Source organism: Lathyrus oleraceus, chromosome 6 (assembly GCF_024323335.1).
Source record: "Lathyrus oleraceus cultivar Zhongwan6 chromosome 6, CAAS_Psat_ZW6_1.0, whole genome shotgun sequence".
NCBI classification, from domain to species: domain Eukaryota; kingdom Viridiplantae; phylum Streptophyta; class Magnoliopsida; order Fabales; family Fabaceae; genus Lathyrus; species Lathyrus oleraceus.
The window spans coordinates 50,721,643-50,746,870 of record NC_066584.1 but is presented as its reverse complement, the minus strand read 5'-3'; the positions used below and the strand labels follow the sequence as shown (position 1 = coordinate 50,746,870).

The 25,228-nt window shown below is 40.7% G+C and overlaps 1 pseudogene; it reads right to left on the bottom strand.

Annotated features, from left to right (window-relative positions):
* Window positions 1–16,182: 16,182 nt before the first annotated feature.
* Window positions 16,183–16,282, bottom strand: LOC127099017 (uncharacterized; annotated as a pseudogene).
* Between the last annotated feature and the right edge of the window lie 8,946 nt (window positions 16,283–25,228).

Here is a 25,228-nt window from a genome sequence, read left to right as displayed (position 1 = left end):
CCCGATACCAAAAGCGATCTGCCAGTTCAGTGTTACAATTCAGCTGCAACAGGTTTGCGCATCACTATTGTTTTATGCTTCCAAGTTGTAATCTCTAAATACATAATGCATCATAATCGAATTTTTGGATATGTAGTTAGATTTTGCATGTGAGTTTAAGTATGCCTGCCTATCCTGAATGTTTGACCATATTATTTCTGTAATTGAATACCATAAGGCTTGCAGCATGCTGAGATTATACTGTTCTGAAATTCAAAACCCGCAGCCGCTCGCTAGCACATCGCTAAGCGAGCATGTAGCGAATATTCGCTAGGCCTTCGCTAGGCGAGGCAGAGGCGAACGTGACAGTCGCTAATATTTTGGTTGTTATGTCCTATGCTTATCTGATCTATTCTATGTTAATTCTGTGTTGTTTGCCTGACATGCATACTGCTGTGTTCGTTTTGCGGTGTAATCCTCGATTGCACCCTGATTTGGTATTCTAACCCGTTTGCTGAATGTTGCAAAGGTTCACACACCCCAGGAAAAGATTGTTGTTTAGGTCTTCCACTTTATTTGTGGGATACCCTTGTGAAGATCTACCCTAAATTGTTTAATTAATTTTAATGTAGTAATCTTAATGTATTATTTTTAATATATTGATTTTAATGTGGAGATTCATCCTAATTACCTAATTAGCTTTAAAATATGGCCTTTAAATATGTGATCTTGGACCTCTCTTTTGCCTTACGATATTACGGTATTACGGTCATGTCCCGCGAATGTGGGGATACACTTAGCAAAGACCCTTCGATTAAATCATCATAAAATAAATCATAGTCCCTCGGATGTTGCCTCGAATATATGATTTTTGTCCCTCGATGACCCTTCGGTGTAGCCTACGGTTAAATGATGATCGTCCCTTCGAATGCTAAGGTATCCTTACAACTGTTGCCTTCAATGACCAATCGATGACCCTACGATGACCCTTTTACATCCAAAGGATAAAACTACTTACTTCTCAATAGTAAGGACAGTTTTACCCTCACAAGGATAGGAAATGCCCATAAAGACCTTGGCAGGTATAACTCTTAATTGCTTATTCATAACTTAAAATACTTTTCACACCTCACACCTTTCAAAACATCTTTTAGAAAATCACCACTTGGTATACATTCATACTAGAATCATTACCGAGTTATATTTTTCTAAACAACTTTCAAAACTAAATGAGATAACCACTTTGTATACATTCATACAAGAATCATTACAAAGCTAAAGTCTCTTTTCAAAACATTTTCTAAGCATTTCATAAACACTTTTTCAGACAATAAAAATATAAGTGATTAAGCAATTAAGAGCCCATGGATAACCATGGATACAAAGGGTGCTAATACCTTCCCTTTGTATAATGTACCTCCCGAACCTAAGAATTTAAATTAAGGTCTTTCCTGTTCTTTTCCACCTTTCCTTATTGGATAAAAGAAAAGTCGGTGGCGACTCTTGCTAACCGCGACATTGCGATTAAAAACACATAAAGTCAGTTCACCGTATGACAGAACTGGCGACTCTGCTGGGGACCCTTAAAAAGAGAGGTTACCTTAAAAACAAGATCACTTATTCCAAATTGTCTGATTTACTTTTAAGGGATTGCGTGGGTATTTTTGAGTGAAAGATCCTACACCCGGATCTAGTGTACCTTAGGTAAGTAGCAATAGATCATCGTGACTATCCGGCGTATACTGGAATGGTTAAAATGATGGCTACGGTTAATGTGACACTTTGGATGTCCTGATGTTCCTCATGTTTACTTGAGGAAAAATTTGGCTTCCGCGTGGTGTCATCAAAGCATTAACCAGACCTTTAGAACCCTAATTGACTCATCCTAGCCATTAGAAAGTAGTGAGATAACTGACTTCGGTTCCGACTGGGGTTGGTTGAGACTCGATACTACACTCTTTGAGATTGGACTTTAGAGAAGCTCCGGTCAACCACTTGGTGTTGCACTGAAGTGGACTTAAAGGAAGGTCGATGATTTGAGATCCTTATAGAACCCGGTTACTATTCTAGGACAGGTTGAACCAACCAAACTTCAGTGGGGAGGGTACTTACCTATGGAACTCATGCAAGCCTTAAAACTTAGGAATGATTGTTGTGTGACTTGCTTGTGCTTGCTATTTACATAACATCATAACATCATAACATCATAACATCATGACATTGTACTAACCATTTCAAGGACTTAGGGATTTAGCTTTGCCCTGTTAAACAGGTTATGGCTTCCAGGAAGACTATCCGGATCAATCTTGTAACGATCCCTCCTCAACTCAAGGATTTAGTGTCAGAACTTCCCGATCATGCTCAGTTCATCAAGAAACATGGTTCTATCCTCAATTTGGTTACCACTGGTTTCAAGGAAGATATGATGAGAGTTCTATTCCAGTTCTTCGATCCTAAGCATCATTGCTTCACCTTCCCAGATTATCAGTTGGTACCCACATTAGAAGAATTCTCCAAGTTGCTAGGGATACCTATTCTTGACCAAACACCTTTCAGTGGTTTAGAAAAGGTTCCGAAGTCTGAAGAAGTTGCCGCAGCTTTACACATGACAAAGTTTGACATTGAAATTAATTGGGTAACAAGAAGTGGAGTTAAGGGTTTACTTGCCAAATTTCTGATAAGTAAGGCCCGAGAATTCCTAAAAGTTATGAAGGTCCATGCTTTCGAAGATGTCCTAGCATTACTAATCTATGGTTTGGTGTTATTCCCTAATCCAGACCAATTCATAGACGTGAATGCTATTAAGATATTCCTCACTCATAACCCTGTGCCTACCTTGCTCGGAGATATTTTGCATTCCCTTCACACCCGTACTAGGAAGAGACAAGAGACTCTCATGTGCTGCATACCTTTATTGTCTAGGTGGTTTATTTCGCACCTTCCTCAATCAGTCTTGAAGAATGATCAAAATCTGAAATGGTCTCAAAGGATAATGGCACTCTCCCATTCAGACATCCGTTGGTGTTCTAATCTCAGAGAAAATGTTATCCTCATCGACCGTTATGGAGAATTCCCTAATGTACCACTCATGGGGATAAGAGGAGGCATTACTTATAATCCTGCCTTGGCCTTACGTCAGTTTGGTTATGCTCGAAGAGATGGTCCACATGAAATGATTATTCAAGGTACAGTGTTTGACTATGACAATGACTCTCAAGGTCTCTGTCAAAGGTTCGCACGAGCTTGGGGCATGGTGAAAAGAAGCACCTTAGGACAGAAAAACTCTATTCCTATGGAACCTTATCTCAGATGGGTACGCGCAAGAGCTCGTGAACTTGTCATGCCATATCTTGCAGTCGGACCGCTGATTGTTGAACCAGAAACTGAAGAAGGTACTTCTCAGATTATTCCTTATCCAGATATGCCTACCGATGTTGAAGAGTTGAAGAGATCCTGGACCCAGTTGAGAGAAGAAAGGGATACTTTCGAAGCTCAGTTCAAGGCATAAAAGAAGAAAGTACTAGAGCTCACCAGCCAGCTTAATGAGGAACGAAGACTCAATGTGTATCTTCGCCCAAAAAGAAGCCGCCCCTGGGAGACTTAAGCTTTCATTGTATTTTTATTATTATTTTTGTAATGAACATTGATTAAAAAAAATTAGTAATAAAAGTTCCTCTCTTTTTGGTAGTTTACGCAAAGTTAAATTCCAAAAGTCCTTGAAAACATTTCATACATTGCATTGCATAACATAACATTGCATAACAGGTACTCTAAAGGATCATATTCTCACGGTCTTCCTCTTAAACAGAAACATGGCCCTCAAACAAACTGTCAAAGACCTCCAGGCTCAGAATGCTCAATTCCAGGAGATGATGCTAAGCTTATCCAAAGGGCAGGAGGAACTGAAGGCCCTCTTGCTCGAGAAGAAGAAAGACCAGAAACCTATGAGCTACATTAACACGGGAAGAAGGCTTAAAAGACAGGCCGCGGGAGTCAAGTTTGGAATTCCAAATGGTCCAGAAGAGGAGCCGGAGAATGATTCAGAGGAGGAGAATGTTGATTTCTCCAACCCTGAGGATGACGATGAAGATTATGAAAATGAACAGTACTCTCCAAGAGATGATAAGTACAAGTTGCTGGAAGAACGTATACTAGCCATGGAGGGTCAGAAGGCGCCCGGTCTGGATTTCGAAAGTTTGGGTCTGGTCTCCGATGTGACCATTCCTCGCAAATTCAAGATCCCCACTTTCACTAAGTACGATGGTGCGTCTTGTCCTCAGATGCATCTGAGAGCTTATGTGAGAAAGATTCAGCCGCATACCACTGATAGGAAGCTATGGATCCATTTCTTCCAAGAGAGTCTGTCTGGTACACAGTTGGAATGGTATTATCAACTCGAGAGCTCGAACATCCGCACCTGGACTGACTTAGCAACAGCTTTCTATAAACAATACCAGTATAACTCTGAACTAGCGCCTACCCGGCTACAGTTGCAGAATATGACTATGGGATCTAAAGAAAGCTTTAAAGAATATGCTCAGAAATGGAGAGATTTGGCTGGCAGAGTCAAACCCCCTATGACCGACCGAGAATTGGTAGACATGTTCATGGGCACGCTGACCGGCCCATTCTACAGCCATCTACTGGGAAGTTCTTCATCAGGGTTCACTGAACTTATACTGACAGGTGAACGCGTGGAGAGCGGCATCCGAAGTGGAAAGATACAGGCGACTACCTCCGCAAGCGCCAAAAGGTCCTATCAGGGGAGGAATGAATCGAATGCTGTGTACGGTCAAAAGGGTCGTAACAAGAAAAATCGGGACCATACCATTGGAGCGGTTACGATTGCAGCATCGCCATCTCAAAACTTCCAGCCCAAACAAGACAAGCTAAGAAGGCAGTTTACCAGGATCAATATGACCTTGGCACAGGCACTGCAGGGAATGCTAAAGGCAAATTTGATCACCCTCAGAGATCCTCCTACGAAACCCAACACTACTTCTTCTCGTTATAACCCCAATGCCAGGTGTGCATATCACTCCGATAGCCCCGGGCATGATACAAACGATTGCTGGTCATTGAAGAATAAGGTTCAGGATATGATCGAAGCTGGAGAAATTGAATTTGAGCCTCCGGAGACTCCTAATGTCATCACTGCTCCCATGCCTAATCATGACAAGACTGTTAATGTTGCGGATGATTATTCTCACATCACTACTGTAGCAGACTTAACATCTCCTCTCCTGATCATCAAGAAGAATTTATTGCAAGCTGGTTTATTTCCAGGTTGTGCTGAAAGTTGCGATCTTTGTGTACTTCGGCCCAACGAGTGCTTGAAGTTGAGGAACGGTATTCAACGGCTGATGGATGATCGTACAATTCTCTTTGAAAGGATTCCTAAGGTGGAAAACACTGTTGAAGAAATATCTGTGATTGCAAGGTCCAAAGTTCCAGTGAAGATTACTGCTCCCAGAGTACCTGTGAAGATTACTGCTGAGCCCAAGGTAGCTCCCCTAATCATTACTGCACCTGGCCCAGTACCATATGCCTCAAGCAAATCCCTTCCGTGGAACTATGGAGGTGATGTTTACATCCATGGCGTAAAGCAAGTAGGTAATTCTGCTAATCCTAATGACATTGTTGGGACTAGTAGAGTCACTCGAAGCGGAAGGATCTTCTCTCCAGAAATCTCACCTCCCGTCCTTGAAACTCGAGGAAAGGAGCCAATCACTCCTTCTCAGTCAGAGACACCGGTCGAAGTTACTACCGATGATGTTGCCAAACAGGAAATGGAAGAAGTGTTGAAAATCATCCGTAAGAGCGATTTTGATGTGGTAGAACAGTTGGGCCATACCCCGTCTAAGATCTCGATGTTATCCTTGTTGTTATCTTCTGAGTCTCATGCCAATGCACTGATAAAATTCCTGAAGACCGCTCATGTACCTCAGGAGACATTCGTCGATCAGTTCGAAAATTATGTTGCCCATCTGGCTATTGACAATGGCCTAGGCTTTTCTGATGCTGACCTGACACCAACGGGAAAGAATCACAATAAAGCCCTGCATATCTCCATCGAGTGTAAAGGCATCACCTTGTCTCATGTGTTGATCGATAATGGCTCTTCTTTGAATGTGCTACCGAAAGCCGTGCTCGATAAACTTGACTGTAAAAGCATTGAACTGAAACCTAGTGACATTGTGGTACGTGCTTACGATGGTGCGAAGAGCGTTGTCCACGGTGAAATGGTCCTCCCTATCAAGATAGGACCTCAAGTCTTTAACACTACCTTTCACGTAATGAACATTCGTCCTGCCTATTCATGCTTGCTGGGACGCCCTTGGATTCATGGGGCAAGTGCTGTAGCTTCATCTCTCCATCAAAAGTTGAGGTATCCAACAGAGGGTAAGATTGTCACTGTGTGCGGAGAAGAAGAGTACATTGTCAGTAGTGTGCATGCCTTCAGATACGTCGAGATGGATGGTGAATTCATTGAGACTCCTTGTCAGTCATTTGAAGTAGTTCCTCCGACTAATCCTGTCCTTAAGCCAACTTCCTGTGCGCCTAAGGTCATTTGTGCTCCTCCTGCTATGATTTCTCTGAAGGACGCTCAAGCCGTGGTTGAAGATGGTAATCGTACTGACTGGGGTCAACTGATCGACGTACCATACAAGTCTGACAAGTCTGGTTTGGGATTCAACTCTGAAAAGATGGTCAAAGATCAAATTAATGCTGTAGAAGATGCTGATAGCGATTGCGACCTGGATAGCTGGATTTTCCCAACAATTGGTGACGGACTCAATAATTGGAAGGCTGAAGACACTATCCCGATTTCCTTTAGTCAGGAGTAATTGTTATTGTCTATTTTAGTGTTGCAAATTTTTTTAGTTTTTACAATCGAACTTCTTAAAGCATTGTGTCTATGCCCAGGGCACAATAGCTAATTTGTTAAGGGTTTTGTCATTTTCATAAGCATATTCATATTCAATAAATCAATGGACTTTTTGCATTCAAATATTGCGCTCTTCATCTTTCCTATCATCTTCCAAAAAAGGCTATGTTTTCTTACACACACTCACGTAACAAATTGCAGATCCACACCCACTCTGGATCCTGTTGATAATAGCTCTACTACTGTTCATTATGCCTTTGAAAATCCGATCTACCAAGCTGAGGATGGAAGTGAGGAAGATTGTGAAGTACCTGGAGAACTTGCCAGACTGTTACTGCAAGAAGAAAGGACCATACAGTCGCATGAAGAGTCAATCGAAATTGTAAATCTAGGTACCGAAGTGGACAAGAAAGAGGTCAAAATAGGAGCAGGCTTGGAAAACAGTGTCAAAGGAAGATTGATCCAGATGTTACATGACTATGTAGAGATTTTCGCTTGGTCTTATGAAGACATGCCCGGATTGGATACTGATATAGTAGTGCATCGTCTGCCAATGAAGGAAGACTGTCGTCCTGTTAAGCAAAAGGTTCGTCGCATGCGTCCTGAAATGTTTGAGAAAATCAAAGTCGAGGTTATGAAACAATTTGATGCAGGTTTTCTGGCTGTTACTTCTTATCCTCAATGGGTTGCTAATGTGGTACCAGTGCCGAAGAAGGATGGTAAGGTGCGAATGTGTGTAGATTACCGAGATTTGAATAAAGCGAGTCCCAAAGATGACTTTCCACTCCCGCATATTGATGTTCTGGTAGACAACACCGCTCAACACAAAGTATTCTCCTTCATGGACGGCTTCTCAGGATATAATCAGATTAAGATGGCACCTGAAGACATGGAGAAAACTACGTTTGTGACGCAATGGGGCACTTTCTGTTATAAAGTAATGCCATTCGGTTTAAAGAACGTCGGGGCAACGTACCAGCGTGCTATGGTGGTTTTGTTCCATGATATGATCCATCATGAAATAGAAGTATATGTGGATGACATGATAGCCCGATCTCATACTGAAGAAGAACATCTCGACCATTTGTACAAATTGTTTGAGAGGTTGAAGAAATACAAACTGAGATTGAACCCGAACAAATGCACCTTTGGCGTAAGATCCGATAAACTCTTGGGCTTTATTGTCAGTGGTAAAGGAATTGAGGTTGACCCGGCTAAGGTGAGAGTTATTCAAGAAATGCCAGTTCCACGTACAGATAAAGAAGTCAGGGGTTTCTTGGGACGTTTGAATTACATTGCCCGGTTTATCTCCCATTTGACCACTACTTGCAAACCCATCTTCAAGTTACTGAGGAAAAACAAAAGATGATATGGAATGACGAATGTCAAGAAGCTTTTGACAAAATCAAGAAGTATCTTCAAGAACCTCCGATCCTGATACCACCAGTTGAAGGAAGACCTCTAATCATGTATTTGACCGTGTTAGAAAATTCAATGGGGTGTGTGTTGGGGCAACATGACGAGTCTGGTCGAAAAGAGCATGCCATATACTACCTTAGCAAAAAGTTTACCGACTGTGAAACAAGATACTCACTGCTCGAGAGAACTTGCTGTGCTTTGGCCTGGGCTGCTCGCCGACTAAGACAGTATATGTTGAATCACACTACTTTACTGATTTCTAAGATGGACCCTATCAAATACATATTCGAGAAACCTGCCCTCTCCGGAAGAATAGCAAGATGGCAGATGACTTTAACGGAATATGATATCCAGTATACTACCCAGAAAGCAATCAAAGGAAGCGTGCTAGCTGATCAGTTGGCTCATCAAGCGGTGGACGATTACCAATCTATGAATTTTGAGTTTCCAGATGAGGATGTCATGCTTGTTACTGATTATGAAAAACCTGGACCGGATAAAGGACCCGATCTGGGATCCCGATGGACTATGGTGTTTGATGGATCTTCTAATGCATTGGGCCATGGTGTTGGGGTTGTAATTATTTCTCCCGGGGGTTACCATACACCTTTCACTACCGCACTATGTTTTGATTGTACCAATAATATGGCTGAGTATGAGGCATGTATTTTGGGACTCAGAGCTGCTATAGACCTAAGAATCAAGTCTTTAAGTGTGTATGGAGACTCAGCATTAGTAATCAGTCAGATCAAAGGAGAATGGGACACTAAACATCCAAATCTCATCCCTTATCGAGAGCGGGTGATGACGTTAATCCCATACTTTGAAGAGATTACATTTGAATATATCCCACGAGAAGAGAATCAGTTGGCAGACGCATTGGCTACCATGTCGTCTATGTTCAGAGTCAGATGGGATAATGAAGCTCCCAGGATCACCATTGAACGATTGGATGAACCAGCATATTGTTATGAACTTCATACTGAGGGAGCAGAGGAGAAACCTTGGTTCCACGAAGTGAAAAGATATTTAGAAACTCAGGAATACCCTGAAGGGGCATCCATCAACGACAGAAAATTTATGAGGAAGTTCTCCGCTAAGTTCTTTTTGAGTAATGGAGTATTATACAAGCGTAATCATGATTCAACTTTGCTTCGCTGTGTGGATAAAAAGGAAGTAGAAAAGATTATGGAAGACATGCATGACGGCATTTTTGGGACTCATTCTAGTGGACATACGATGGCCAAGAAGATTCTGAGGTCAGGGTACTATTGGTCTACCATGGAAGCTGACTGCCACCGTCACTCCAGAACTTGTCACAAGTGCCAGATATATGCGGACAAAGTACATGTGCCTCCGGCTCCCTTAAACGTGTTGACAGCCCCTTGGCCCTTTGCAATGTGGGGCATTGATATGATTGGAGAGATTAAACCTACTGCTTCTAACGGACATCGTTTCATCCTCGTGGCTATTGACTACTTTACAAAGTGGGTAGAGGCAGCCTCATTTGCTTCTGTCACTAAGAATGTGGTGGCACGATTCATCAAGAATAATCTCATTTGTCGATATGGCATCCCCGAAAGAGTTGTCACTGATAATGGCACTAATTTGAACAACAAGATGATTACTGAACTTTGCACGCAGTTCAAGATAAAACACCATAACTCTTCTCCGTACCGGCCAAAGATGAACGGCGCCGTGGAGGCTGCTAATAAAAATATCAAGAAGATCATACAAAAGATGACAGTAACGTACAAAGACTGGCATGAGATGTTACCATATGCTCTTCATGGTTATCGCACTTCAGTACGCACTTCGACAGGGGCAACTCCTTTCTCTTTAGTCTACGGAATGGAAGTCGTCTTACCGGTGGAAGTTCAGATTCCCTCTCTGAGAATCATGAAAGAGGCGGGCTTAGATGAGGATGAATGGATTCAAACTCGACTCGATCAGATGAATTTGATTGACGAGAAGAGACTTGCGGCTGTTTGTCATGGGCAGATATATCAGAAGCGCATGACCCAGGCATTTAACAAAAGAGTCAAGAGACAGGTGTATCAAATTGGTGACTTGGTGATTAAGCGTATCATTCTACCACAAGGAGATCCCAGAGGCAAATGGACTCCCACATACGAAGGGCCATTTGTAGTTAAGAAAGTATTCTCTGGTGGAGCCATGATACTTGCTACAATGGATGGGGAAGATTTCCCGCATCCCGTGAACACAGACATAGTCAAAAAATACTACGCATAAAAGAGACCCGCTAGGTCGACGTACCTAGGTAAAAGTAAGGGCATCCCGGCGAACCAAAAGGGTTCGGGCAAAATTAGGGATAGACATATAAAAATGTACATCCGGCAAGTCGAAAACCTGAAAAGGCGGCTTGGGCAAAAAAGGGTATCCTGGTGGACTGAAAACCTGAAAAGGCGGTCCAGGCAAAAATTAGGGATTTAAAGCGTATGACTATGTCCCGTTCTCAGACAGCTTCATCCAAGTTCAAGGGACTGAACAAGCCAATCACTTCCATCCGACAGCAAGGGATGAGATGCTTGAAGACATAATGACAGTAGTGGAATTAAAATCAATAGGACTTTTTCTTCATAGCTTTCTCTTTGTTTTCTCGACAATTTCCTCTTACTAGGATTTCTGTCTCCCTGTACACGAATTGCCTGTTTATAGGCCCTCCTTCAAAATCAATACCATTTTATTTCCAAAAGATGCTTTTGTTTTACCTTTTCTGTTTTGTTTGCGTAAACGTCCATTGATTTAATTTGAATTAATATATGCATTTGAATATAATCGATGTTTACCAAAAATGCATGCATAAAATAGAAATAGCGATTACTACGAGACTTCAGGATCGAGGAGAAGGTCTAACTATGCTTTCCAAGGAATCCGTTGCTAATTCTATTCCCCAGCGAAACCAGTTATTCCCCAGAAGAGGTTGGCATCACCGGACAGACTAGTCATCTCTTCTATCCCCAGCCGGGCTCTGTTGGATGTTTCTGCCATCAGACAAAAATCGAGTATCCCCAGCTAAGGAAGGGTCATCAATACAAATATCTCCAATCGTAATATGGGGATTTATTTTCCCCAGTAGAGCCCTCGGGAGGAACCTTTCAGATGCATAATTCATTCATTACATCATTTCACAGCATACGCATGCATACATTGCTCGCATTTATTGTCAAAAGCATAAAACATCTCATGCATCATGACATGGCATGAAGCTAACTTTATTTTTCAGGATAATTTTCCTCCTAAGGATGGTATCTTTAAGCCCATCCCAGCCATTTATCGCAAATACAACATCTATAAATACGATCAGATACAGTCTAACGTACGGTTTATTCTGATTCAGCTCAACATATGACTCCTTCCACTCAGATATGAGCTAACGGACGATCCATTATGACATTCAACTACTCCAATACGGTCTAACTTACGACCCGGTAGGACCTGTCATTTCTCAGAGGCTACCTAGCGTGTAGTCTAGCATACGACTACCCCTCCCGGATACTGCCTAATGGACAGATACAGTCTAGCGTACGATTCAGTCTGGTATTTCATCCCCAGCGGAGTCACCGGCCTGATGGACGGCTCATTCTGCAACTCGGATACGATCTAGCGTACGATCCATTCCGATGTTTCATCCTCAATAAAGTCACCCGCCTAAGGGACAACTCATTCTGCGATTCAGATACGATCTAGCGTATGATCCATTCTGATCCTTTATCCCCAGCAGTGTATGACTCATTCGGATCTTTATCTCATCCTGATTCGGCACAGCATATGACTCCTCCAACAAGCCCGATACGGTCTAGCGTACGACTCATTTGGATGATCTTTCCTCAGATACTACCTAGCGTACAGTACATTCCGAGGTGCAGTCTAGCGCACGACTACTTTTCATCAGATACAGCCTAACGGATGGCTCATCCTGCAATTCAGATACGATCTAGCATATGGTCCATTCTGATCTTTTACCCCAGCGGCGTATGACGCACTCTGACTCCCCAGTAAAGTCGACAGCCTAATGGATGACCCACTATACGGTCTAGCGTATGACCTAGTATGACACACATGGTTTCAGATATCGTCTAACGTACGACGCACTCTGAAGCTCTCATCATCAAACTACCTGGATGGCATCTTTAAACCCATCTCCATCAAGACTAATTAACAAGTGCAAATTCTTGGGGCGTTCTAGTGTTCAATAATCTTCCACCTCCAGACCACGAATGGCGCACTTACCATCCTAACTCTCTCGGTTCAAGAATCTTGAACAGGGGCAGCTGTCATACCCCAAAATTTGCCCATTAATATTATAAGGCATTTCTTAGGCACTCCAACTTATTTTTCAAGGCATTGACCTTAAAGGAACAAAGCCCAGCTCACAACAGGCCCAATCCAGAAAAGGCCCAAACTAGTTTGCTCGCTAGGCGAGCAATTCCTTCGCCTAGCGAACCCTTCGCTATACAGCTTGCCTAGCGAAGCTTGCGAATAACAGAATTTTCGGGCTTCATTCTGAGCCCATTAGGTCACAACAAGAGCATTATAAATAGCCAAGCTTCAGTCAGAAAGAGGGGGAACAAAAACAGACGACGACGGACGGAGACCCTGGCATAGAAACCCTAAAGACTAGTCCAGAGAGGGCGAAGTAAAGAAACCCTGACGGCCGCTCATCCACACCGAAGTTACCGCCGTCCAACTCCACCCGATACCAAAAGCGATCTGCCAGTTCAGTGTTACAATTCAGCTGCAACAGGTTTGCGCATCACTATTGTTTTATGCTTCCAAGTTGTAATCTCTAAATACATAATGCATCATAATCGAATTTTTGGATATGTAGTTAGATTTTGCATGTGAGTTTAAGTATGCCTGCCTATCCTGAATGTTTGACCATATTATTTCTGTAATTGAATACCATAAGGCTTGCAGCATGCTGAGATTATACTGTTCTGAAATTCAAAACCCGCAGTCGCTCGCTAGCACATCGCTAAGCGAGCATGTAGCGAATATTCGCTAGGCCTTCGCTAGGCGAGGCAGAGGCGAACGTGACAGTCGCTAATATTTTGGTTGTTATGTCCTATGCTTATCTGATCTATTCTATGTTAATTCTGCGTTGTTTGCCTGACATGCATACTGCTGTGTTCGTTTTGCGGTGTAATCCTCGATTGCACCCTGATTTGGTATTCTAACCCGTTTGCTGAATGTTGCAAAGGTTCACACACCCCAGGAAAAGATTGCTGTTTAGGTCTTCCACTTTATTTGTGGGATACCCTTGTAAAGATCTACCCTAAATTGTTTAATTAATTTTAATGTAGTAATCTTAATGTATTATTTTTAATATATTGATTTTAATGTGGAGATTCATCCTAATTACCTAATTAGCTTTAAAATATGGCCTTTAAATATGTGATCTTGGACCTCTCTTTTGCCTTACGATATTACGGTATTACGGTCATGTCCCGCTGATAACACGAAATTATATCATATTTTAGGACTTAATTCCATTAAATTCTATGACTATTTATTTCGGTTTACTGCATTTTATGAGATATTACGTGGTATTTTCTTCCTATTTGTCTCAGGTAGTCCATTTTGAAGAACAAGTGAAAACGGAAGAAAAGAAGGTGCAAAAAGGAGAGAAAAGGAACCAAATGCCAAAGCCCAGCCCAAAGCGCACAAGTCACCAATGCTGTGCCTGTGACGGACGTCACAGGGTGCGTGACGAGCGTCATGCAAAACAGCCTTGTGACGGACGTCACACATGGTGTGACGAGCGTCACACCATTCCACTACCTTTTTGGCGCAAGTAACGCCCTCAGAAGACTTGAAGAAGAGACGTTGAGGAGTTGGTCTCCTATATCCACGCCGTGTATTTAGCCACGTTGAAGAACTGGAGAAACGAAAAGCAGTTACCAGCACCAATATAAATAGCCATCTCAAAAACCTAAAGGCCGCTCGGGTTTTTCCACGCTCATATTGCCGAAGCTCTGCCAATTTTCTTTTCACGCTTTTGCTTATTTTCTTTTCCAGCAACTTAACATAGTTTATTTTATTTATTTCTTTTGCAAGTTCTACATTCTTTTTCCCTTGCAATTTACCTTTCCCTTTTTAGCATTTAGATATTTTTCGCATAATAGTTTCTACACTGGAAACTATTGTGCAACTTTTTATCGGATCTAACCTTACGTTAGATTCTAGTTTTATTTCCTTGGTTTAATTTATTGTTTAATTGAAGAATCGAAGAACAAATCCTACCGGCTTGTGGTGGAGTGTTCAAGACTATTGTATTACGCATTCAGGTTCTTTAATCATTATTTAATATTTTGTTTTATTATTTATCTATATTATCTGCCTGGAATGAGTCTGTTTATGCATGATATGTATTCTTGTTTATTTAGCATGTCTGGCTAATTCGCCTAGGTATCGGTATGTAAAGTAAGCAGAATAAGGGATCAAGACTGAGTCGGTCTATCTAAACTTAAAATTAAAATCAATCTTTTTACGGTCTCAACTTACAGGTTTAATAACAAGATTTTTTACAAAAGTAAAGGACATAAAGAAGTTAAAATCAATAGAGCGAGAGTTTGAGGTTTTAACTGGACAGTGTAAGTTAGGCATTAATTCTAGATCAGGGCGAGAGCAAGTTTTAGAGTTAATTAAATTCTGACCTTTTCCAAAAAGTATTTTTAAAGATTGAATGTGAGGACGAGAGTTAAGAATTTGGATTTGATTATATAACCTAAGTCAACAGAGCGAGAGTTTGAGATAAGGGTGTTTAAAACGGTCAGTGTTTTCTTAAAAAGAGTTTCTGCAACTTTATTGTTTTCAAAATATGGTTTTTGACTTAATTATAAGTGACAGCTACATTAATATAAAATCATGGTTTATTCAACAGAGCGAGAGTTTGAGATAAAATCTTTAACCAATAAAGTTAACTGAAACGATTTATTTTAAAAAAAAACCAAGAAACCGACAAAGACTTGATTCCCTAGTTTTGACGAACTACATACCGATATCCGTTTTATTAATATTTAATCTAGATCTTAGTTTAGCCTTTAGTTTTTCCCCAAACAATCAAACATTTTTAACCTTAGATTTACGTAGTAACCTTAGATAACGGTATATCGATTCATAAGTCCCTGTGGGATCGATATCTTTTAAAACTACGCGATAGAACTGTGCACTTGCAGTTTGTATCCCATTCTCGACTCACACAGTCGAGCAATCAAGTTTTTGGCGTCGTTGCCGGGGACTTTTATTCAATCGATATCGTAACTCTTCCGTTACGCTGTAGAGACTAAGGTTTCTTTTTCTTCTATTCTTTCTTTCGTTGATTTGTATGCCACGCACTCGCTCACAAGGTGAACCGCTCTATCTACGAATCAACGATATCGAACTATATCTCCGAGTCTTACGACGAATTCGGGAATATCGTGCTGCAAACAATCTCCCTCCTATAGACTTTCCTGATCTCAAAGATCTTCCTTCTTTAACCGAGATGGCAGAACCAGCTCGTGCTCTTAGAGATTACGCCGCTCCATCGCAAGATGAACCGCATTCAAGTATTGCTCCGCCCGCAATTGAAGCAAACAACTTCGAACTCAAACCTTCGCTGTTGCAGGCTGTGCAACAGAACCAATTCTCTGGAAATCTTACCGAAGATCCAAACCTTCATTTATCCGTATTTGTTCAATACGCTGATACTGTTAAAGCTAATGGTGTCACTTCAGAGGCAATTCGACTTCGTCTTTTTCCTTTCTCATTAAGAGATAGCGCTAGAAGATGGCTTCAATCTCTTCCTTCCAACTCAGTCACCACATGGAACGAGTTGAAGAAAGTTTTTCTTGCCCGATATTTTCCGCCAAGCAAAACAGCTATGTTAAGAGCCCAGATAAACGGATTTAAACAGAAAGACAACGAGTCTCTTTTCGAAGCATGGGAAAGATACAAAGACATGATGAGACTTTGCCCACACCATGGTTTGGAAGACTGGTTAGTAATTCACACATTTTATAATGGTCTCTTATACAATACAAGGTTAACAATAGACGCCGCTGCAGGTGGTGCACTAATGAACAAACCTTATGCTGATGCTTACCAGCTTATCGAGAGCATGGCCCAAAACCACTATCAGTGGGGAACCGAACGAACAACGGTGGAAAAACCTCAACCGAAAACTGGCATGTACGAGATAAGTAACCTTGATCACGTTAATGCAAAAGTGGATGCTTTGGTCCAGAAAATTGAAAGTTTAAACGTATCACCTCCAGCCGCCGTGGTTGCTATAACTCAGAATTGCGAGGTCTGTGGAATCCAAGGCCACACTCCTGCGGAATGTCAACTCTTGACTGGAATCCAAGCAGAGCAAGTAAACTATGCTCAAGGAAGCCCCTACTCGAATACCTATAACCCAAATTGGAAGAACCATCCAAACTTTTCATATAAGAGTAATAATGCTTTATACGCACCTGGACAGTCTCCAAATCAAGCCCCATCTATACCTCCGGGATATCAGAAACCGAATCCTAACAATAATACCCCTAGAAAATCCAACTTGGAAATCATGATGGAAAACTTTATAGCTTCCCAACAACAAACCAATAAAGATTTCTTAAACCAGAACATACATACTGGCGAACAACTTAAACAACTAGCAAGCAAAGTAGATGCCTTGGCTACCCATAACAAAATGCTAGAAACACAAATATCACAAGTAGCTCAACAACAAGCACCTACTGCTGCCCCAACTGGTACATTCCCTGGACAGCCCCAACCTAATCCGAGAAGCCAAGCTCATGCAATTATATTAAGAAGTGGAACGGAGGTGGAAGGACCGTCTGACCCAAGGATAGAAAACCAAAACCCTAAGAAATCAACTGAGGAAAGTGAACCTAAGGAAAAGGAAGAGAGTAATAAGGAAACCCTAGAAAAGAAGGAACCTTATGTACCTCCACCACCTTACAAACCACCTATACCGTACCCTCAAAGGCTTGTTAAAACCAAAGATGCGGGCCAATTTAGAAAATTTGTTGATCTCCTTAAACAATTAAACGTTACAATTCCGTTTACCGAAGCTATTACGCAGATGCCCTCATATGCTAAATTCTTCAAAGAAATTCTTTCTAATAAGAGGAAACTTGAGGATAGCGAAACCGTTACACTCCCTGCCGAATGTAGCGCTATAATCCAAAACATGCCTCCTAAACTCAAGGATCCGGGTAGTTTCTCTATACCCTGTCACATAGGAAAATTTGTCATCGACAAAGCCTTATGCGATTTAGGAGCCGGAATTAGCGTTATGCCTTTATCCATATGTAAGAAACTGGAAATGGGTGAATTAAGACCGACCAAAATGTCCGTGCAACTAGCAGATCGTTCCATCAAATATCCTGTAGGAATCCTTGAAAACGTTCCCGTACGCATAGGTCAGTTTTACATTCCCACTGACTTCACAATTATGGACATTAGAGAAGATGATACTACACCTATTATACTAGGAAGACCATTCTTAGCAACTGCCGGTGCAATCATAGACGTAAAACGAGGACGACTCACCTTCGAAGTAGGTGAAGAGAAAATTGAATTCATTCTTTCCCAATTCTTGAAAGCACCTGCAATAGAAGATACATGTTACTTCATGGATATCATCGATGAATGCATAAAAGAAGCAGAGTTAGGAGAAGACAAATCATCAGACTATCTTTTAGAGGACAAATCTAAACAATGCTTAGCAATAACACCGGACCCTACGCAATGTCTTAACAAACCAACCCCTGATTTGAAAACACTTCCCAAAAATCTGAGATATGAATTCCTAGACTTAGAACTTGAACGACCAGTGATAGTTAATGCAGATCTAGGAAGACTCGAAACAGAAAAACTCTTACATATCTTAAGGAAATATCCAACCGCACTAGGATACCACATCACCGATCTTAAAGGAATAAGCCCTTCTATTTGTATGCACCGCATCGTGTTAGAAGAAGACTGTAAAACCTCTAGGGAACACCAGAGAAGACTAAATCCGATCCTAAGTGAGGTAGTAAAGAAAGAAATAACCAAGTTATTGGAAGCAGGTATTATATATCCTATATCTGATAGCAAATGGGTCAGTCCTGTACACGTTGTACCAAAGAAAGGAGGCATAACCGTTATTGAAAACGAAAAAGGAGAAACTATAACTAAACGAATCGAATCGGGATGGAGAATGTGCATTGATTATAGGAAACTAAACAAAGCAACCCGAAAAGATCATTTCCCTTTACCATTCATTGACCAAATGTTAGAACGATTAGCTAAACATTCACATTTCTGTTATCTAGACGGTTATTCAGGCTTCTTTCAAATACCAATTCACCCTGATGACCAAGAAAAGACAACGTTCACATGCCCTTTTGGTACCTTCGCTTATAGACGAATGCCGTTTGGTCTGTGTAATGCCCCTGCAACTTTTCAAAGATGCATGATGGCAATATTCGCCGACTTTCTCGAAAACATCATGGAAGTATTTATGGATGACTTTTCTGTATACGGACAAAGTTTCGAAGAATGCCTTGAAAACCTGGAAAGAGTTCTTGAGCGATGTGTAAAAGTAAACTTAGTACTTAATTGGGAAAAGTGCCACTTTATGGTACAAGAAGGAATTGTTTTAGGACACATCATCTCGAACAGAGGAATTGAAGTAGACAAAGCCAAAATAGAGGTAATCGAAAATCTTCAACCCCCAAGAACCGTGAGAGAAGTACGAAGCTTTTTAGGACACGCCGGTTTTTACCGACGATTCATCAAAGACTTCTCTAAGATAACTAAACCCTTAACCGGACTGTTGATGAAAGATGTTGAATTCATATTCGACGATAACTGTTTAAAAGCATTTCAAACTCTTAAACAAGCATTGATCTCCGCACCCATTATGCAGACACCAGACTGGAATGAACCATTCGAAATAATGTGCGATGCCAGTGATTATGCTGTAGGTGCTGTTTTAGGACAAAGAAAGGATAAAAAGCTTCACGTTATATATTACGCTAGCAGAACCCTGGATGAAGCGCAAATGAATTACGCCACTACCGAGAAAGAACTCCTAGCGGTGGTATTTGCGCTAGATAAATTTCGTTCTTACTTGGTAGGAGCCAAAATAATAGTTTACACCGATCACGCTGCTATCAGGTACCTTTTAACAAAAAAGGATGCTAAACCTAGACTCCTAAGATGGATCTTGTTGCTACAAGAATTCGACTTAGAAATCAAGGACAAGAAAGGAACTGAAAACGTAGTAGCAGACCACCTCTCTAGGCTTGAGAACCTTGAACCGGAAAGAACATCAATTAATGATGATTTCTCGTACGACAAACTTATAGCTACTTTGGAAGAGAACAACTCCGACATACAAGTAGAAACCACCTTAGCTATATCTGTCACACCATGGTACGCTGATCTAGTAAATTATTTAGCTGCCGGAATAGTTCCACCCACTTTATCTTACCAGCAGAAGAAACGATTCTTCCACGACATAAAACACTATTACTGGGATGATCCCTTACTTTTCAAAAGAGGCTCCGATGGTATTTTCCGTCGATGTATACCCGAAGAAGAGGTAGAAAATATAATCCAACACTGTCACTCCGCTCCTTATGGTGGACACACAAGTACATCCAAGACCTGCTCTAAAATCCTACAAGCTGGCTTTTATTGGCCAACTATATGGAAGGACGTACATGCGGCTATTAAGGAGTGTGACAGATGTCAGCGCACGGGAAACATATCTAGACACGACGAGATGCCACAAAAAGGTATTTTGGAAGTAGAGATTTTTGACGTGTGGGGGATAGACTTCATGGGACCTTTCCCATCCTCTTTCGGTAACAAATACATACTCGTGGCAGTTGACTACGTATCAAAGTGGATCGAAGCTATAGCTTCTCCAACAAATGACACCCGAGTAGTAACTAGACTCTTTAAAAATATAATATTTCCGAGATTTGGCATCCCAAGAATAGTAGTCAGTGATGGTGGATCACACTTTATATCCAAGGTACTCGAAAAACTACTACTTAAGTATGGAGTGAGACATAAGATAGCGACACCTTACCACCCTCAAACCAGTGGACAAGTGGAAGTGTCTAACAGAGAAATCAAGCAAATACTAGAAAAAACGGTCGCCACTTCAAGGAAAGATTGGTCATTGAAATTACCAGAAGCTTTATGGGCATACCGAACTGCTTATAAAACCCCCATAGGGACGACCCCATTTAAGCTCATTTATGGAAAATCCTGTCACCTCCCGGTAGAATTAGAACATAAAGCCTATTGGGCTATTAGAAATTTAAATTTGAATTATAAAGCCGCCGATGAAAAGAGAATCCTTGACATAAACGAACTAGAGGAACTCAGAAGAGACGCCTATGAAAATGCCAGAATCTATAAAGAAAGAACAAAACAATGGCATGACAAGCGTATATCAAGGAAAGTCTTCAAGCAAGGCGACGCAGTACTTTTATTTAACTCTAGACTAAAGTTATTCCCGGGAAAACTACGATCCAGATGGTCAGGGCCTTTTCATATCACTAAAATCTTTCCCAGTGGAGCGGTAGAAATAAAAGGACAACCTACAGAACCGTTCACCGTAAACGGGCAACGTCTGAAACACTATCACTATGCGGAAACCAACGAGGATTCGCAAATTCTACACTTAGACGAAACGCCCCCAGGACTTATAGACTATATTTAACAGTTTCTTTGTCGAGCTTGCGACATTTAAACAAAGCGCTTAGTGGGAGACAACCCACAAATTAATTTGTTATTTTATTATTCTATTATTATCATTTCCCTATTTCTTTCTTAATTATTCTTTTAATTTCCGTTTAATATTCATTCTTGATTTATTCATAAAAAAAATAAATAAATAAATAAATAAATAAATAATAATAATATTTTTTTCTTCTTTCGGCATTTGGCCAAATCCTGACTTAAACTCATGTTTTCTTTTCTCTAGTTAACACTAACCAGATGGGACATTTTGATCGTATGGGTATCAAGTTCAGAGGAATGGCTCAGAAACAAAAGTTTGAAGAACTAGCCGCTAGAGAGATGCTACCTAGTTTATATGCTGATGATTGGGCTATGACTGCCCTTGGACTGAGACAGAGTGTCCTGTATTTGCTGAATCAGATAGGATGGGTGACCTCCCCTATCCTGAGACATTTCACCACCTACCGGAGACTCACACTAGAATTCCTTAGCTCACTAATCTATCTACCCAGCCATGGAAAAGGAATTAGCAGAGGTTTTATCCAGTTCAGAATGTTCAATATGGAGTACCAATTTAATATTAGAGACTTCACCAACCTTTTGGGTTTCCCTACCTCCTTTGATACATTCACTGTAAGCCAGGAAGAACTTTTTGAATATAGAGAGCTTGAACACTTTTGGGGTAAGCTGACTGGAAATGATGAGCCCGAAGAACTTGAGTTTCTCTCTGGAAACATACATAACCCGACTTTTCGCTATTTCCATAAGATCCTGACCCACACTTTATTTGGGAAGAAGCCAAACAGTACTTCAGTTTCACGTGATGAACTTTTCATCATATTTTGTGCTTCCCAGAACCGTCCAGCAAACGGTGCCACTTTTATGTTAGCTAATTTGGACCACCTTATCCAGGATGAGCGAGCACCCATTAGAATAGGCGGTTTGATAACTATGATAGGTAACGCCATTGGATTACGTCAGCCTATGCTTGACCTTAGCCCTTTTTGTGGCATTACTACTATGAGTATACCTTTCCTCTTCAACACTATGTTTATAGCAAACCTAGGGTCTGATGAGTTTGAACTTATTATTGATAACCATGTTCTCTGCCTATTCACCATGCCCGATCCTAGGACTAGTGTTCATAACCAAAGGAACTGGCTCTATAACCTGAATGAAACCCCAACTCCTGCTGGATCCACTGAATCCATCCAGGATTATGAGATTTGTAACGACTATGAGAATTATGTTGACCAGATATCTCATGCTGAATCTGACCCTCAGACACCATCCGGCTATCATGATATTGACCCTCCTCCTCAGCCTGTTCCGACCGAAGAATCAGCCATACCTGACCTCCGACATCATATGCCCGGAACTGATTATAACACCGCCATTGAAGCTTTGATGTCAGAACAAGACGCCCTCAGAGGAGAATTTACTAACATGAGAGACGAAGTTCTAGGATACATGAGCAGTATGACGAATCAGTTTCACGAATTGCTACATCATGTTAACTCTTTTGCTCCTCCGGCCAGAGATCGTACAGAGGGATAGAATTTAGTTATCTTTCTAAGTTATTTAGTTTTACGTCAGATTATTTATTAATGTTATTTGAATTCATGTTTATTTCTCTTTCATTTCATTGTTTTCCTTTCCTGTATTACATTATGATCATTTTTATTGAAGCTGTTTAGTTAATTTTATTATGCAAAAGCTATTATGCTCTACTGTTGCTACCTATGAATTATTACTATATGATAACACGAAATTATATCATATTTTAGGACTTAATTCCATTAAATTCTATGACTATTTATTTCGGTTTACTGCATTTTATGAGATATTACGTGGTATTTTCTTCCTATTTGTCTCAGGTAGTCCATTTTGAAGAACAAGTGAAAACGGAAAGAAAAGAAGGTGCAAAAAGGAGAGAAAAGGAACCAAATGCCAAAGCCCAGCCCAAAGCGCACAAGTCACCAATGCTGTGCCTGTGACGGACGTCACAGGGTGCGTGACGAGCGTCACGCAAAACAGCCTTGTGACGGACGTCACACATGGTGTGACGAGCGTCACACCATTCCACTACCTTTTTGGCGCAAGTAACGCCCTCAGAAGACTTGAAGAAGAGACGTTGAGGAGTTGGTCTCCTATATCCACGCCGTGTATTTAGCCACGTTGAAGAACTGGAGAAACGAAAAGCAGTTACCAGCACCAATATAAATAGCCATCTCAAAAACCTAAAGGCCGCTCGGTTTTTCCACGCTCATATTGCCGAAGCTCTGCCATTTTCTTTTCACGCTTTTGCTTATTTCTTTTCCAGCAACTTAACATAGTTTATTTTATTTATTTCTTTTGCAAGTTCTACATTCTTTTTCCCTTGCAATTTACCTTTCCCTTTTTAGCATTTAGATATTTTTCGCATAATAGTTTCTACACCGGAAACTATTGTGCAACTTTTTATCGGATTTAACCTTACGTTAGATTCTAGTTTTATTTCCTTGGTTTAATTTATTGTTTAATTGAAGAATCGAAGAACAAATCCTACCGGCTTGTGGTGGAGTGTTCAAGACTATTGTATTACGCATTCAGGTTCTTTAATCATTATTTAATATTTTGTTTTATTATTTATCTATATTATCTGCCTGGAATGAGTCTGTTTATGCATGATATGTATTCTTGTTTATTTAGCATGTCTGGCTAATTCGCCTAGGTATCGGTATGTAAAGTAAGCAGAATAAGGGATCAAGACTGAGTCGGTCTATCTAAACTTAAAATTAAAATCAATCTTTTTACGGTCTCAACTTACAGGTTTAATAACAAGATTTTTTACAAAAGTAAAGGACATAAAGTAGTTAAAATCAATAGAGCGAGAGTTTGAGGTTTTAACTGGACAGTGTAAGTTAGGCATTAATTCTAGATCAGGGCGAGAGCAAGTTTTAGAGTTAATTAAATTCTGACCTTTTCCAAAAAGTATTTTTAAAGATTGAATGTGAGGACAAGAGTTAAGCATTTGGATTTGATTATATAACCTAAGTCAACAGAGCGAGAGTTTGAGATAAGGGTGTTTAAAACGGTCAGTGTTTTCTTAAAAAGAGTTTCTGCAACTTTATTGTTTTCAAAATATGGTTTTTGACTTAATTATAAGTGACAGCTACATTAATATAAAATCATGGTTTATTCAACAGAGCGAGAGTTTGAGATAAAACCCTTAACCAATAAAGTTAACTGAAACGATTTATTTTTAAAAAAAAACCAAGAAACCGACAAAGACTTGATTCCCTAGTTTTGACGAACTACATACCGATATCCGTTTTATTAATATTTAATCTAGATCTTAGTTTAGCCTTTAGTTTTTCCCCAAACAATCAAACATTTTTTTAACCTTAGATTTACGTAGTAACCTTAGATAACGGTATATCGATTCATAAGTCCCTGTGGGATCGATATCTTTTAAAACTACGCGATAGAACTGTGCACTTGCAGTTTGTATCCCATTCTCGACTCACACAGTCGAGCGATCAAGTTTTTGGCGCCGTTGCCGGGGACTTTTATTCAATCGATATCGTAACTCTTCCGTTACGCTGTAGAGACTAAGGTTTCTTTTTCTTCTATTCTTTCTTTCGTTGATTTGTATGCCACGCACTCGCTCACAAGGTGAACCGCTCTATCTACGAATCAACGATATCGAACTATATCTCCGAGTCTTACGACGAATTCGGGAATATCGTGCTGCAAACAATCTCCCTCCTATAGACTTTCCTGATCTCAAAGATCTTCCTTCTTTAACCGAGATGGCAGAACCAGCTCGTGCTCTTAGAGATTACGCCGCTCCATCGCAAGATGAACCGCATTCAAGTATTGCTCCGCCCGCAATTGAAGCAAACAACTTCGAACTCAAACCTTCGCTGTTGCAGGCTGTGCAACAGAACCAATTCTCTGGAAATCTTACCGAAGATCCAAACCTTCATTTATCCGTATTTGTTCAATACGCTGATACTGTTAAAGCTAATGGTGTCACTTCAGAGGCAATTCGACTTCGTCTTTTTCCTTTCTCATTAAGAGATAGCGCTAGAAGATGGCTTCAATCTCTTCCTTCCAACTCAGTCACCACATGGAACGAGTTGAAGAAAGTTTTTCTTGCCCGATATTTTCCGCCAAGCAAAACAGCTATGTTAA